The sequence below is a fragment of the Fukomys damarensis genome, unplaced genomic scaffold (assembly GCF_012274545.1).
Source record: "Fukomys damarensis isolate Sample0158 unplaced genomic scaffold, DMR_v1.0_HiC HiC_scaffold_15, whole genome shotgun sequence".
Classification (NCBI taxonomy): Eukaryota; Metazoa; Chordata; class Mammalia; order Rodentia; family Bathyergidae; genus Fukomys; species Fukomys damarensis.
Window position 1 is genome coordinate 47,405,543 of NW_022900927.1, and position 18,055 is coordinate 47,423,597.

Genomic DNA, 18,055 nt, shown 5'->3' on the forward strand with positions numbered 1-18,055 from the left:
TAAATATGTAGATTGAAAGGAAAAATGACAACATGGATAGAGTCTATAGTAATGTGTTCTATTTTTAAAAGATTTTCTTGAGATTAAAAAAGTCTGTGTGAGAATATAGTATGTATTGTAAATTTACTTTTAGGTCTACAATGTGAAGTTGTGATAACAGTATGTGAGATTTCCTGTAATACTGACAATTTGAAGAGTCTTAGAGACTGCAAATATTAAATTTAATTATTTTTAACTGCCAGCATCTGGGAAAATAAGTCACTAGTAAAATCATGATATGGTAAGTATCTCTTTTGTTTATTAAAAGCTGAATCACAGCTGGGAAAAACTATACAGTATTATGTTTAATATTTACCTTCTTTAAATACTTGTAGTATATTAGTCTATACACGAAAAACTGAGACTTATTAACTATGATTTTTAAAATCAAGAAAAACACTTTATAACAAAATATATACCTTTGGATCACAAGTGAGCATAATTTTCATATCTAATTTATCCAAAGATATTACCATACCTTCAGTTTAGTTTGTCAATAAATAAAAAATAAATAATTGCAAATAGACTTCTACAGTTCCAGACTTTCTGTTGGCTATAAAAGCTTTGAATCTATCTTCTGTATGAGTAAAATTTTCTGGGAAACATTATAATGAAGCACCTACTATTTAGATGAAAGTTTGCAAACATTCAGTCTATTCCATTACCATCTCTATATCGTATTTTTCTTTATGCCAATTTGTAACCAGTGTTGCAAAAATTATCATATACTTATTAATTTTAAATGCCAAAAGCTTATTATCTTTGTAATTCTATAGGTAAAAAAACCAACACAGGCCTCAGTGGACTAAAATAAGGTGTCAGCAGAAATGCTTTCCTTTCTAGAATCTTTGAAAAAGAATCAATTCTTTTTCACATGTCCAGGCTCATCTTCGCACTAGCAACATTGCATCGCTAGTAAAATTTCTCCACAGATATATCATCACTTGGTCTCTCCTACTGTCATCCTCATATGCTGATATTCTTCTGTTTATACCGGACCCACCAGAATAATCCATATTGGTAGTTCATTTTGAGGTCAACAATAAGCTCCACTAGCAATTTTATTCAGCTTTGCCATATAAGCTAATATATTCACAGGTCCCAGCAATCGGAGGAATGCTACAGTTCCATTATTCTCCTTACCAAACTCCTAAATTATTTCTACTGTATATTATATAAAGTATTGGGTAAGTTCTTTTACCAATATATTGAAATCTGAAAGAAGGTCCTGTGAAGAAAATACTGTTTATTGACTCACTGAACAAATAAACTAAAACTCTATTCTTAAGGCCTCCTTTGTAGAGGCTGACATGGCTTAAAACTTGTTTCCTAGCCAATGGAAGCATAGTTCCGGTTAATGAGTTTACTATGGTCTCTTCGCAATATGTTTCCTTTCCTCTTTAAACATTCAAATGTAGCTACTCTGATATGCTATTTTTGCTACCTTTCTTGTCTGTAAATATGATTCCTGGAGATGACACAGCCATGTTGCAACTATCCTGAGATATACATGAAAAGAACCATTGATAAGGGATAAACCAAACTAATGCCTGGAGCTTCTTACCTCAAAATTCTTTGTAATGTACAATAAATCAGCATGCTTTTGTTTATGTAACTTTTAGGAGACTGTGCCCCAAAATAACACATTCCTAGCAACCACATATAGGTCCCTCACCCCCCCACCCCAACAATGATTGTGTCACTAATAAATATGGACAGTTCTGGCTTTCAGGGTCTTTACTGCTTGCTCAGCACTGGCCATCCTGGCTCCCTGTTTCTCTTTTTAATTCTGTTTAGTATTTCTTCTTTCCTTTCACCATAACATGAAGCAGATTGGGACCTGACACAAGGACCTCTGATAGTAACTATTAGTGATTTATTCTGTTTTTGTGGGCAAATTGAGTATCCAACAAATAGTACTAAAAATCACATAGGTCAAATTTACCTTGTATCAAAAGCAACATTTAAAGACTTTTAAAAATAGTCTAAATACAGTAATGCCTTGGTTCACAAATACTTCTGTTTGTAAACAATTCGATTCACAAACAAAAGCATTCAGCAAAAATTTGCCTCCATTTTCAAACTCTTCACTGAATAATGAACACAACCACAGCCATTTTCTCCAAAAGTCATAAAACAAGTAAGTCAATAAACTGAGGTATCACTGTGTTTTTGTTTATTTCTGATTTTTCTTATTATTTAAAAGTTAGACAAGAATAACAAAAGAACATCAGAATTTACCCTTCTAAATATTAGTAGTGCTCTGAGACAGTTATCAACTTCATGTGTCTTGCTATGAAACTGACCCCTTCTTACATGTTCTGCAGAAATGGGGTCTGGCACTTAAATAACGTTTGTTGTGCTATTTGGTGGTAAGCTTTAGGGAAGCATTTGGGGAAAGCCTGCAGGAGAAAGAGCTTTACCTTCCCAGGCCTGAGTTGCTGGCTGTCAAGGGAATTCTGCACATGTGACTACCTCAGCACCCATCTATTTTTTCAGGGATACCTTTTCAACTTCTCCCACACCCCTTTCAGTGGCATACGGAGCTTCTCCAGAATCCAGGATCCTACACGGCGTATACAACATCCCAGTGCCCCTTTCCTGTACTACCAGCACCCAGCAGCTCTTGGCAGCCAATAGCTCCCCGTTGAACTGCCAGTCTCTTTCACAGCAGAACATTTCTGTGGAGCTTCTTTCTGTAGACAGTTTTCGTCCACACCCAGGGGATGGATTTCAGCACTTTCCAAAGGGAAGATTTCCAACAAATTCCTATAATGCATCATTACTGTGATTTCTCTGCCATTCAGTGAAAAACAACCATGGGGGCTGAAAATATCTTCCACAGATGTTCTGCCTCAGTGTAGGTGAAATGGCTGATCTTTATAGCCACTATTCTTCTTTTTGGAGGGCTTTACATTTTTAAGCGTCTCGTTATTCCAACCCACACTATATTTGAAACCTTCTGTAGTAACCTATTCTTATTCATATTACTGCTTGTGTTCTTGTCCCATCAGACACTAGCTCATAAAATTATATACCAAAACAGGATCTCCAATACCTGTTTATAATGCTACAGTGACATTTAAGAAGTAATTGTAGAGTTACTACTCAGGGATTTTCTCAAAAATCTTTCTCTGAATCTCTGCCATATGATGTGCTCCAAGAAAAATGGGTCCCAGGGTTCAATAGCTTAAAGAACTCTCTTTCAATCAGAGATTCCTACTGCTTATGGGAATATTAAATTCTCTCAGATTCTTCAGTTGATATTATATGTTTAATTCTGTTTCAGCCAGCATATCCTCAACTTTTCTGACCTTGAAACAGTTTATTAAGCAAAAACAACTGTTGCAACATGTGAAACACGATGCTGGGAAATAAACTTTGGAAAAATATTTTCCTAAAGATATCAGAATAATGCATGAGTCTGTGAACAAAAATAAAATAAGAAATATTTTGAAGAGCATAAAGAATGTACTCTTAGGGCCTTGTGTGCTACTTCTTAGGCTCTTATTTTGCCAACACAGTGAAAATTTGACTGTAAGAAAGACTTCTCACTTTTCCATAAGGGTATCACTATTCATGTTGGGTTCAATAAGGCATCATTTTTAAAATAGGTCTTTAAATGATAACTAGTTGGGGGAAAAGAATGTGGCAAATTCATATTACCTCCTACTAATCTTCACTATGAGTAATACTTATCATTTTACTACTCATTTGTTGTGAGACTTGCTCTTGATTGAAGGTCAATTTTTGTTTGTTTGTTTGTTTGTTTGAGGCCAGGCCTCACTATAACTTTTAGGCTTGCCTTGAACTTACTGCGTAGCCCATGCTGGCCTTGGACCTATGTCAGTCCTTCTGCTTCAGCCTTTTGAGTGCTGGGTTGATGGGTATGCACCACCACATTCAGCCAAATATCAATTCTTAACTGACACCTGGTTAACCTTTTGCTCATTGAAAGAGAATTTGAATAGGAAAAGTTGCTGTCCAACACTCCTTGCCTGTAGCTATTGAGCTTACCTGGAGAAAGTCAACACAAATTTCTGTAATAAGGAAAGGAACACTGAGAGCGGTGATGTGATCATTATTTATTCAGCCAAACACAGCAAAAACTTTCATTCTTTACCAAAGTCATAAGGTGATCATCACACACACAAAAAAAATCCAGCCTCATGATTTACTTAGCGAATGAGAATTGACTCTTCAAAGAACAGAAGTATCACAACTTTAGTGATTAAAAATATGCCAAAAAGTATTTAAAAAATGACCTAAGAAAGCCCCTAAGAAGTGAACTCTAGGATAAGATGCTGGCGTTGACTATCTGGTAACTATCTGGTGTTAAAAGCCCAGTCTCCGATGGTAGGTGGTAAATTGACAGTCAGTGATATGTTGTGAAACTGCAATTGCTAAGGCTTTCACCTACAATAAACTAGTTTAAACAACTGTAGATGCTTGCCGTTTGATATTTGGTATCATATCTCTGGCTGTTGAGAAATCTGACTTTTGTAGTAACTATATTAATTAGAAAAATTAGCTCTTGATGAGCAACACTGACATTGAAAGGGAAAAAAGGCAGATTTGAGGTAATCAAATATTAGTTTTAATAATTCAAATAAAGCTATGAGAGTCAAAGCCTTTCTTGACTAAACTTGAAAATACCATCACTTTCTCTAATGGGAAAAATAGTCTTGCCTAAAGAATGGCAATATTTAGAAAAAGATTGATTATTTACTGCTGCAAAATTTGAAGAGCATTTATGAAAGGAGTAGGATCATGAGCCATGGAATACTAATTCAATGAACTGATAACCCTTGGAGCTCAGATTCACCCGAAATTTGGGGATTTGGAAAAGCAGTTTGCATCTTCTGTTAAAGGGTCATAAACATTTACTACTTTTGGGTTCATGGAAACTTCAAAGGAAACCAGTGCTTTATTAAGCAACACTTGTCTTCAGGATGGACTCCCAAGACTGTTCCTTAACAAATTAGACCACCATGGAACAAGAGTGTAAGTTTGGGGTCTGCTAAGGAAGGAAAGTCCTTACATGACAAAGGTGCAGCCATTTCTGTCTAACACAAAGCAGTCAGGCAACAGCAAAACAGCACAAGAAAGCAATTAAGTCTGAGTTATGCACTAGTGGCAACTTAGTGACAAAGGAAATGAACAGGCTCAAAGAAAAATAATATATAAATCAATGCTGAATAACTAAAATAAAAAATATTAATATCAGTTAAGATTGAACTTAAGTACGATAATAATAGAGAATAAATCAAAGTAAGATATAATGGCCCAAAAGGCATACAATAAACATTTATATGCCAAATAGAAGACTAATAAATCAAACAAAGATATTAAATTTTTTAAAAAGACTTTAATAACAATGCAAGAGTACTAAAAAGCTTCAATAGGCTTCTTTTCAAACAGAACAAATAGAAAATAGTTGTAAGAATGGGATTAAAGAGTAAAAAATTATTTTATTTACCTAACACTTGTTATTATGTAAGTGAAAATATGCTTTGTTTTAAGAACATGATATAATACAAACACTTTGAATTCAGTCTTGGGAGACCTGAGGAGACAGCCCATCTGAGATGTACCTAAACTTCTGACCTTGAAACTCCAGGAGATGAATAGTATTTTAAGCTACAAAATTTTTGGAAATTTCTTGTGATGCAATAGAAAAAAAAAAATAAGTAGTGAAAACATGGAAATTGAAGAAAAAATAGTTTTCTCTATTGTATGATTTTGCACCATGACTGAAAATTTTTTGAAACATGTACCCACCAAAGGGTGTCTAATTCTTCATGAATACAATCAGCCTGAGTGACTGACTTCTAATGTGTATAATGAGGCAGAAGTGATGCTAAATGACCCTATTAATACGCTAAGATTTCTTTATTGGAATGTTTTCAAATATCCTACCGACAGGAAGACAAGGAGCTCTTGAGCAAATCACATGTATTTTCAACTACTGTCTGGTGAGATCTCAGCCAACAATCACCATCAACTCGCCAAATGTCGAGTGAGCCTTCGAAGGACTCCAGCCCAGAGCCCCTGAGCAAGACCAAGAGAAGCTGAATGAAAAGCTATCCCGCAAAGGGCCCTTCCCACATGGCACATGCCTCAGCAAGCACTGCCTGGACTGTGCCCCTAACTTCCGGGATGGCCTGTTATGTAGTAAAAGATAACAGAGTATTTTGGTACTCTGATTTACAAAAGTTTCAGGGAATGATGACACATATGGCTGGCTGTTAGGATGAGCAAGCATCGTCTAACAATTATTTTGGCTGATCAGTCTGGCTGAAGATGAAAAAAATATCTGCATCAACCTCATTCCCATGGAACTAGCAGCTACCTTGACTCAAGGTCGAATAAACTTCACTCTATCTTCAGGTACTAGGGTAAACGTCAGACAGTGAAAAACCTCCTTGCCTGGGACAAGCTGTAATATTTATTTTTCTACTGACAAGACGGCAGCAATGAATGAAATTCCATTCTGTGAACATTTATTTATATACTATATGTGTGTTTAGCAGGCTGCTCTAGTGCTGGTAGAAGAATCTCTAGGTGGTAATGAGAATTTGGGATCTCAGCATTCTCTTCTGTGTGTCTCTGATGTAGAGGAGATTCGATTTCTAGAGTGTGACTGGTGACAACCACAAAGGGACTTACCTTGCAGGATAGGCAGTGCCAATCTAAAGGTCTCACTTTGCTCTATATTTATGAAAATATAGAATGCTAAAAACTGCTGGTAATTATTTAATGCAGTATACTCAATAGTGAAAAGGACTGAAACAAATGCAATGAAAAAATACAAAAATGGGCTTAAAATAATTTTACTATCTGTTGATACAAGAATGAAATAAATTATTGCATATTAATAAATAAGAAACTATATAATAATAAATTGGAACTATTCAAATTGACTCAGCAAGATTTCTACATTTTAAAATTATTAGGAGTTAGGCCGGGGATTTAGCTCAGTGGTTCCACTGCCTGCCTTGCAAGCATGAGTTCCTAAGTTCTATCCTCTGTACCAAAATAGAAAAAAAAAAATTATTAGGATTTTATAAAAAAGCCAAAAAGAAAAAGGTTTGCATATATGTATAATTGTGTGTGTGTGTTTGTGTGTGTGTGTGATAGAAAAATCTTAAAGTTGGGTTATTTACATGAAGAGTGTAGAGGGCAGAGGAAATCAGTAAAAGCTGATTATACCTTAAAGAATAAAAACAATGTAAGTCAATATGTCAGCCTAAGTATTACCAGTTATGTTACTAAGCCAGAATGTATCACCTTGCAAGTATAACTCAAAACATGAAATATTTCAGCTTTTTCTTAGCTGCTTTATTGATTAACATAGTGTGATAGATAAAAAACAATATTTTATGCATTCTATTTTTTCTGATAAATTCTTTGATGAATGGAAGTAAGTGAAACACTAATATACTTCTTTCAAAAATCCTTCAGTCCGTAACACTTTACAACTGATGGTACCTCAGCAAAGAAATGCTCCGACCAAGCAATCATCTGATTACTTCAATTTCAAACCCCCAGGGAAGCCGCTGGGAGACAGGGGAAAGTGTTTTATAAGAATCTTTGCATTTTCTTTTTCGCCCATAGTTCAAATACAGTAAGTAAATCTAGTAAATGACTAATAAGAAAAGAGAACAACTAGAGGAGTATCTGGGATGTAAATAAGAAAATAAGGCTCTGAAACCCAACTGCTGTGCTCCAAGCTAATATTTGGTAATTCTGTAAATTAACCTGTTCTTTGTAAAATATTGCTAATTATAGTATCTAATTCATAGTGTAATAATAAATTAAGTTTGGTTACACCTTGAATCTTCTTAGATGTAAACCTGGCATACAGTAAGATATCCAATAGATGCCAGCTGAAATTATTATGATTACCATTCTCCCCAACTGAGCAACCTAGTGGCAAAATATGAATAGTATGTTCTTATTATATTACATCTCTAAGGTGCATCATTCTACCAATAGTGACATTGCAGCAAAGAGTGTGAATGCCACACTTCTGCCTCTTGGGCCTTACCACTTCATACTCCAGGAAATTTCATGCAGCTTTTTTCACAGCAGACCTGAAGAAACAAGAGAATTAGCAACATTTGGCAGCAACCGACAACCAATGACAGGTCAGGAGTTGGGGTCTAACTATCCAGGGTTCCTTGGTCTTTGGGATGGTAATTTTGAAGTGTATGTTTTATACATTTAGAACTTCTCCATTGAAATTCAGATGCCATCACTATTACTTATTGGCTGCTGTCCTGTCAATTTCTCATGTCCCAACTACCCTATCGTGAGGGTTCTGAAATACTTGTCTAGATGATACCAAGCCGACACACAGCTCTAGTATGGAAAGAGAATATCTGTACAATGAACTTTTGAAATAGGGGAAAGCATATTCAGAACTCTTTCAATTGCTAAGTAGCATTACCTCTGTCTTAGAAAGTACTGCAAAATATAAAAGAAAAAAGAATTAAACAAATGGTGGTTCAGAGCTCAGACTTCAGAAGCAGTATTTCACCTTCATTCCTCCTTATCAATGTGACTTAAATTCTTAAAACTAAATGTTCCCATTGTAAAATTAACATTGGAATCTTTCCAACCATATGTTACACAGAAGAGGAACATTTATGTTATTTAAAGCACTTTAATATGATTACTGTTACTAATAAAACAGGTAATTCTTAGAAGCTAGTAGGCCATATCGTTAGGTAAAATCTTGACCAAACTCTCCTTTTCTCTTACACACATACACACACACACACATGCACACTCCTTCTCTCCCTCTCTCATTCTACCTCCACTTCTAATGTCTCCAGTGACATCTTGTGAAAATTCAGCTAATCTCTTTGCTGGTTTCTCTGTCCCTCATACCTCTCTAACCATTCTCAACAAAAGTCGGCCCCACCCCATCTCTACAACCAGAATCCCCTGTGCATTTACTTCTCTAATCTCCAAACGCAACACGAAAATGTGGTTCAAACTGGACTTCAGCAAAATTTCAGAGGTCTGCTCACTGAGATTTGAACATGTAAATTTATAAATACTTAAACTTCAAGTAGTGAAGATCGCTTCATCGCCATTAAATTTCTAACCAAATTATTATACCTTAACTGGAGTTGCCTTCTCCTTTAGATTTGAGATACCATCTGATGTTATAACATCAGGCTAAATTACCTTAATATTGAGGCCACGACAGCTTGTCCCACTGGGGTTAACTTCTGTATATGCTCGACTGGAACCCCCAGGAGGTGTGCATTTCTGCTTTGGTGTTGTGTAGGCCTCTCATTTAGATTCTACACTTTATCCACCACTTCTTACTATTACCTCCTTTACTTCCATCCTAGCTGAGTATATCTTTCATCATGCATTCTTCCAAATTTCTATTGACTGCCTTGAGTTGCTGCCATCCTATATCAACTCTTCCAATTATTTGCCTTTTCCTTGCTTTTCTGGAGGAATGACCTTCACCTAAAACAAAGGTTGCCAAATGCCTACCTGTTGCCTGATGTGTTCTGAAACACAGGAAACAGAGGAGGGAAGGTGGTACACATTTATAATTAGGTCATCTATAAAAGTGATTTAGGAATTTGGGGCAGCACCATCATTAAATGCTAGTCTGTTTTGCTAACTACTATGAACTGGTCAAGGTCAGAAGCCATATCCCAATCATCCTTATGTAACCAAACCGTAGCATCTTACCTAGTACATAAGAGGAGCTTGGCACATGTTGTGTGTGTATTGGTAGCTGAGTACATTTATAATAAGTAAAAATGGAAAGGCACAAGGGGATACATGTTACATAAATGTTATTTGAAGTTTGATGGTGATTTAGAATAGACCGCAGACCTTTATGCTCAGAGGACATTTTATTTTTATTTAGTTAGCTAGCACTGCTGGAGAACAAAGAATAGCAACTTAAAGTGTAGAGAACTTGAGCTGTTTTCCCCAAAAGGGAAAGATAATGGCCCCTCTCATGCCAGTACACACATCTAGAAAACAATCCCTGTGAGAATAGACTTGGATTTAAAGTGTGAGAAAAATAAGGCCTTAGTTGAAATAAGTTATAAGGCAATTTGTTAGGGGCTTAATTACCCGTACTCCTAGAGGAGGGATGATGTTGTGGTGAAGGAAGAAATCATAAAACCTAGCAGCAGGGGTTCATTTGCTCAGATATTAAATAGCCAATTAATTTCAAGTGCAAGAAGCAAGTAAGCCTCATTCAGTAGGGTGAATATTTTTCAGCTTCACAGAGCAAGCTTCAAGACTAAGCAGATACAGAAATGGCAACAGAGAAAAATAAATGAGTAGCAATAAGTAGTTTCTGTTAAATATTACCTTGATCTGTATTATTTTACAAAAATATAATTTATTCTTAAAATAATTTTGTTTACGGATCTTATTTTTACTATTTATGAAAAGTGTGCATTTGAATATTCCACAGGAAATTGAAATGGAATGTCACATCAAATATATGGAAACGGGCTGGGAGAAGCATGTTGACAGGACGTTTTATTACACTTAAATTATGAGTAAGTTTAAAGAAAGGTTTTGTTAAAATAAAAAACATTTTTCTGTGTAAAATATTAAATAAATCAGATTTGAAAAAAATATTAACTGATGCTATAAGTTTGGGAGTAATATAGCAGTTTAACAGCACTGCTATAACAAAAATTTGTAGTTTAAACTATAGAAATTTATTTTCTCATATGTGATTGGGTAGGAGAGTTGAATGTGGAAGTTCTCACGGACTTCTGTGCACCCCACAATAGCATGATGTACTTGGCTACTTTCCACTCTTTTCAGGTCATTCTTTACCCCACTGCAGAAGATTCAGTTCAAATTTGCTGAATAAATTAGTCTTACAAAATAAGAAATATCATACTGTCTGCTTAATGCAGTGGTTAGGAAGAGTTCATAAATTAATATAGGAAAAACACATATAACAATATCTGGTCTAGAGGCCAGCAGGTATAGCTCTTCGGTAGTACACTTACCTAACATGCATAAGGTCTTGTGTTCCCCAGCACTAAAAAACAAACAAAACAAATAAACAAAAGGGCCTGAGAGAAAGGAAAACTAAATATAAAATATATGAATTACTGCTCTGAATATTAAGCATTCTGTATTACATCAAAACATACACTTTAGGGGTTGGTGTACAGTAAGGTTGCATTAAGCGATAGTTATTTTTATTATTACTAATTCTTACTATAAATATCTCTTTACTACAACAACTGCTGCTGCACTATAACTCTTCTATTATTTTAATTACAGCTGTTACTATTTTACTATTTATATAACTATTCCTATTTTTACTTAAATTACTAGTCTTTCAAAAATGCAAGATGAGAAAATGTCACTCCTGTGATTCAGGCATTTTTAATGAATTCCAATTGCTTTTCAGGAATAACTGAAATTCTTTCATATGGCCTATAATTTCCTGTAGATTCCTGTCTCTATCAGCATTATCTTTAGCCATGCAGTGCAAACACATGGATGGTATTTCAGTTCTGTCCACAACAAAAAGACTTACTATGTTCCTGCCTCCTTGGATGCAAGCACTCTTCTGGGAACATGGGATGTAGTTGTGGGCAAAATATAGTCAAGACCTCTGCAGTCAGAGAGCCTTCATTCAAGAAAGAGTCATTGTGGAATCACTTGATGAACAAGGAAACAAATAAGAATAATTTCAGTTAGTAAAAAGTACTTTGAGGAAAATCAAACACATGTACATACATGAGATGGACTCAATAATAGCGAGTTTGGGACAGGCTGATTAAAAAAAGGAAAAAAATGGAAACAAAGTCTTTGTAAATAAGGGAGTGGGGAGGGGGTGAAGGAAGGGCAGGGGTATGGGGAAAAAATGAGAACCAAGATCTGTCATGTAAGGGTACAAGATCCCAATGATAAAAGTAACTGTACACTTAAAAAGTACCAATAAACTCAATGAGAAAAAAAAAGAAATATGTATCATGTATCTGTATGTGATATTTAAAATGAGACTGGAATGAAGAAATGGAGGTTCATGAGTATTCTAGGCAGAAGGAGGTATACATTCTAAAGCTCTAAGGTGAGAGTTCATTTAGTGAATTCATAAAAGTGACCAAAAGTATAGGGTTTAGAAGCCAAAAGGTCAGAGGCAGCTAGATGCTTCAAGACCTACCCAGTGTTAAGGACTTGGCTTCTATTATTAAGCAAAGTATATATGCATTAGAAGAACTCGAGCAAAATAAAAAGCACCTGAATTCCATTTTTATAAGGCAACTCCAACTTTTTATTTAGAATTGATTAGAAACACACAGTTGGGGAAAAAGTCCAGGTGAGGACTGATAGCCACCTTGAGGGGGTTGATAGCAGATTGTAGCGACAGAGACGTATTCTATAATATATGCACCAGAAAATCAATTTCTTTATGCATTCACTGAGAAATGAATGTTAAAGAGAGAAATCAAGGGTTATTTCTAAATTGCTTGGCTTTGAGTACATGGTGAATGATTTTGGGGTATAAGAAATATCCATTCCTATTACATATTGTGGAAGACACTGGAAACAGTCTCCAACATCTTTCTTTATCCCATAGCAAAAAAGATAGTATATTGTTACTACAAAGAAAGCAGATTAAGATCTAGAAAATGCAAAACAGATGTGGAGCAACATCCAGAGTTATGTTTAAAGGCAAGCAACACAACAGTGCCATTTATAGCTCTTGTTCCTTCTGAGTGAGCGTAAAGTTCTTATTGGACCTGGATTAACTGTCTTTGTCTACTTGTTTAGGATGGTGGAGGACTGTACCACAGAAAACCTGAGTTACTACTCATTCCTCTTCCAGAAGTGTGAGAAAAATAACTTTTAAAAAAAACACAAATACACTGTCAAATATTCATATCTGATACAGTCACCAGCTAGTATAGATCCTTGATTTAATGATTATGGAAATTCAAATCAAGGCATGGATTTGTAAGGAAAAAAGTTTTAATTGGAAAGTAAGAGAGTTTAGCATGAGGAGTTGGGAAAGATCAAACTGGCCCTTTAATATAGGAAAATAAGAGAAAATAGGAAAAAATGCTCCAGCTTGAGCAGATGGAGGGGGGAAATGCTGATGGTGAGGTTCAGGTCTTACAGATTTGCTTAGGAGGACTTGAGTTGATCATTACCTTGGTTCTGATTTTATAAGACAGGTCCAGGAGAAGTTCTTATTGCTTGAGGGGCATTCTATCTCCATGAATTTGTTTCTACTTGAGGCAATCACAGTTTTGGAAGGCTGCTAGAATCCAAGGTGATTGTATGTTTATGCCAATGGGTACTTCTGGGAACAGAGGAATATACCTATAAATCTTGATGTTCATATTAAAGGGGAGTGAGATAGGTTATATAAATTTAGAGCTAATTAACTTTGCTTGATCAGCTTTTAGACAGGTATCCCTAAATAATTAATGAGCTTATTTGAAGAGTTAGGAGGGATTTGAACAAAAATTTTAAGGTACTATGAGAAAAAGAAGTGAAAAAAATAGACACTAAACTTTGTTTTGATTTTAATTTCCTATGGGGTAATTGTACCAGCCTCTAGGCCCCTGTTAACATTAATTCAAAAAGTTATCCAGGAAAGAGATGGAAGCAGAGAATTGCCAGCTTATAGCTGATATAAAATGTTTAAAATTGATTAGGGTCATGTAGGAAGAATATATAGGCAGAGAAATAATCTAAAAGCTAAGCCATGGGATATTATAAAAAAAAAGAGTGAGAGAGTGTCTTAGTGGTCTAAGAAGAAGCAATCAGTGACAGTGAGTTATTCTATCAATCCAAAAGACAAGGACTTCAAAGACACAGGGCGTGGCCAAATAATAGACCCATCAAGGGAACAAAGAAAGGTCTTTTGAATTCACAGTTCAAGGTTGGTGACTTTGGAGGGCAATTTTAGAGAAGTGCTGTAAAATTGGACAGAATTACAATTTTAGTGAGTTAGAAAAGGAATGAAAAAAGAAAAATAAATACAACAACCACAGCTGATTTTTTTTTCTCCTTTAACAGATACCAATGAAAAGATGTGAACACAGGAAGAGATGTAAGCCAAAAGAGAGATTTTTTATTTATTTGTTTTGTGGCAAATAATAGATCTGTCTATTTTTTAAAAACACTCCCATTCATGTCTTAACTACGGGCTTTGTTTTGTGTGTGGGGGGAGTATTTTTTTCTGGCCAAGTTTAGCCAAAATTGCTGGGAAATGATTTTGCTAAAATATATATATATATATATTTGTATGCAACACGACTTGCCAATGTGTAAGAATTAATCACATGAGAGCCTGGACCCCTATCCACCATGGGAAGGAGAGCCACAACTGCTCCCGACCCAGCTGTCATTGCTCCAGTACCAGGAAGGTAGCCACGCAGGCGCCCCTGAAAACCCATAACCTCCCCACCGCACTCTCAGACCTCCTGACTGGGCCAGTCTTTGGACCCACTCTGCAGAGGCAGAGGTGGTCATCAAGGGTATTTTGCTGAGTTCCCAACTTTGAACATCTTTAAAGAAGGGGTGTTGGAAACCTGTAAGAGAACATTGTGGAGTTCAACCATTCAGAAGGTTAGGGAACTCATTCTGGGCCTTGCAGCCCAAGGTCAGCATCAGGGGTTCAGCCATCAGCTAACTGAGATCAGGGGGTCTCACATCCTTGCTCTGTCTGAGCCATTAAATGGTAAATACAGTGTATTGAAAGTTTGTTCACTGAAGACATGTTCTGGACTGCTTCTTGATTTCAATTTAATTCAAATGATTTAAGGGTGACAGACTAGTGATTATCACTTTTGGTCAGTGTCCAAGTTGTGCTTGATCTTAATGTGTTGCTGATTGTATCAGTTGGGATAAAGCATTGCGGTTGATTCGATGAGCTGTTTTCTCTGATGTTATGAAGATGAGAATGTCTGTGGGTCGTTAGAGACACAAAAGCTAGGGCACAACTATTTCAGGAAGATTTGGGTGATAATCCAGAGATTAAACCAAGGACAGTCCGACAACAAAAATAAAAATGAGAAAACACTTAAGCAAGACACAAGGACAGACTTCCAGTTCACCAATGGCAAACAGTAGGGCAAATGAGGATGAAAAGGTCAGTAGTGAACCACCAGGACACCGTGAACACAAAACACAGGAAGTAACAAAACAGATCAATCAGGCTCTAGAAAAAAATTGAAAACAGAACTAATTTCCCAGATAACCATAGAGATAGTGAGCAAAATGGAAGTCATGATTCAAGACTCTAGAGCAGAAACTGACAAAAAAATAGGTGAGCTCAGGACCATGATAGAAGCCCTGAAGGCCCAGCATAAGAAAGAAATAGAAAAAATAAACGCTCAACATAGGAAAAAAATGGAATCCATAAAACAGATTCAAACAGATATCCAGGAGATTAAACACTCCATTGAAAGTGTATCCAACAGAATAAAAGAATGCAAAGATAGACTCTCAGATATAGAAGATAAGATTGTAGTCAGTGACCATGAAAAGAGAGGTCTCTTAAAAAAAGTAAGAGATCATAAGAAATCGATCCAACAACTCCTAGATGATGCAAAGAAGAATAACATAAGACTGATAGGAATACATGAAGCAGCAGGAGACTTAAAAAAGCTGTTCGCAGAATTAATGCCAGAAAACTTCCCAAACAGAGGGGAAGAATTTGACATTCAGATAACTGAGGCATATAGGACCCCAACTAGCTACAATCAAATAAAATCTACACCTAGACATATAATAATCAAGATCCCAGAAACCCAACAGAAGAACAAAATACTACAAGCAGTAAGATAAAAGAAACAAATCACATACAAAGGAAAGCCCATCAGAATCACAGCAGACTTTTCAACACAAACCCTTAGGGCAAGGAGAGCTTGGAATGTGATATTTCAAGTAGTAAAGGAGAACAACCTCCAACCTAGACTGATGTATCCAGCAAAACTCTCTTTCAAAATGAATGGGGAAATAAGACACTTCCATGACAAAGAACACCTGAGAAACTACATGAATACCAAACCAGCACTACAAGGAATTCTAAACAAGATCCTAGAAAAAGACAATGAAGGCAACAACACCAACAGAGCAACAGAGGCCCAACAGAGCAAATCAAATAGGAAAGGCAAGAAACTAAAAGGAGAAGGTGAAAAAGTAAAAAGAGTCCACAAAAGGCCAATAACATGTCAATAATAAGTCTGTACATATCAGTTATAACCAGTAATGTCAATGCCCTCAACTCAACAATCAAGAGAAATAGACTGGCAAAATGGATTAAGAAGCAAAATCCAACAATATGTTGTATACCAGAAACACACCTAGTGCTAAAAGAAGCCCATAGACTGAAAGTGAAAAGATAGAAAACAATTCTCTGTGTGACAGGAGCCCAGAAAAAAACAGGGGTAGCAATCTTATTGGCAGACAAAGTAAATTTCAAACCAAAACTGATTCTAGTATTAATGATGTAGGACATTTCTGCATCATACCTCTATGAATGTAAAATATCTTCTACCTGCTTTATGATACATAGTAGGGACCATGGTCTATCAGAGCTACATTTAATGATATTCCTCTAGAATGTTCTCTTTCCAGATGATGGTTAAGATGCTAATAAAAAAAAAATGGTGCCAGGTACCACCACAGCAACAGAACTTTGCTGTTTTCTGGATATTATTCTTTTCTTTGTTTTGTTTTGTTTTGTTTTTTGTTAATGGAACATGCTGAATGTCTATAATTTTGGTCAGATGACTGCAGAACCTGGAAAAGCTTTTGGTGCTATCTATGCATAACGTACTATTATTAGTCTTTTTATATAAATATAAATATAAGCTGGCATTGTACAGAAATGGACAGCCATATTGGTCTAGAAATGTTAATTTATTTTTGTTTTTTAATTTTTTTTCCATGTGTACAGGGGTAACACATCATACTAAATATGTAAGGTCATATCTATGTGGGTTTGATTACAGAAACTAATATTCTCTAAATAATGAAAAAAAGAATAAGACAAGACTATAAGAGCAAGAAGCAATTTAAATATGTTCAGGGACCATTTTCATCTTCAGAATTAAGGATTATTTTAACCTTACATCATTGCCTTTTCTCTTTTACTTTCCTTTTTAGTTTTATTTTAGAATTCCCTATTTTTAATGTTCATACAGAGATTTCTTTAACTGAAATACCTAATAGTTTCTTTGGTGTGAAAAACTATAATAGTACACAGGATCCTAATGAGATATTTAATAATATGAAATAGGAAGTAAAGGGCTAAAGGTGTAGAGAAAGTGGGAAGGGTGGGGGAAATGTAATAAGGGAGAGGAAAAAAATATGAGAAACTGAAAAAATGGAAATAAAGTGTTTGTAAATGGGGAGGCGAGGAGGGGGTGAAGGGAGGGCAGGGACAAGGGGAAAAAATGAGAATCAAGACCTATTATGTAAAGGTACAGGATCCCAATGATGAATGCAACTGTATTGTATACCTAGATTGTACCAATAAACTCAATAAAAAGAAGAAAAAAGGAAAAAACAAGAATTTATCACTTGAAATTTCATTTTTTATAACTTTAAAAATTACATTTTTATTTTTAGATTAGAATAGTACTGACTATGTTATATGTATTTTCCAGTAGTAGGTTGATGTAAAGTATGGTCCCCAGCATTCGAAGTTTGTATAAACAACTGATATCTCAGCATTTTCTCTGATTTTAGAATTTGGTAAATGAAGCATTTCCACTCATACCCTCAGGATCCATGCCCACTAAATTGAGATATAAATTGTATACATTACTCATATCTGTCATATATTGGCTAGAAATAGACAACTAATTTAGCTTTAAAAATTAATTTTTTGTTAACATGGTTGGACAAAACAAAATTATATGGGATAATAAATAGTGTGTCCCATGGGATATTTCTCAACATATGCAAAACTACTTTAATACTATATATATATATATATATATATATATATATAGAGAGAGAGAGAGAGAGA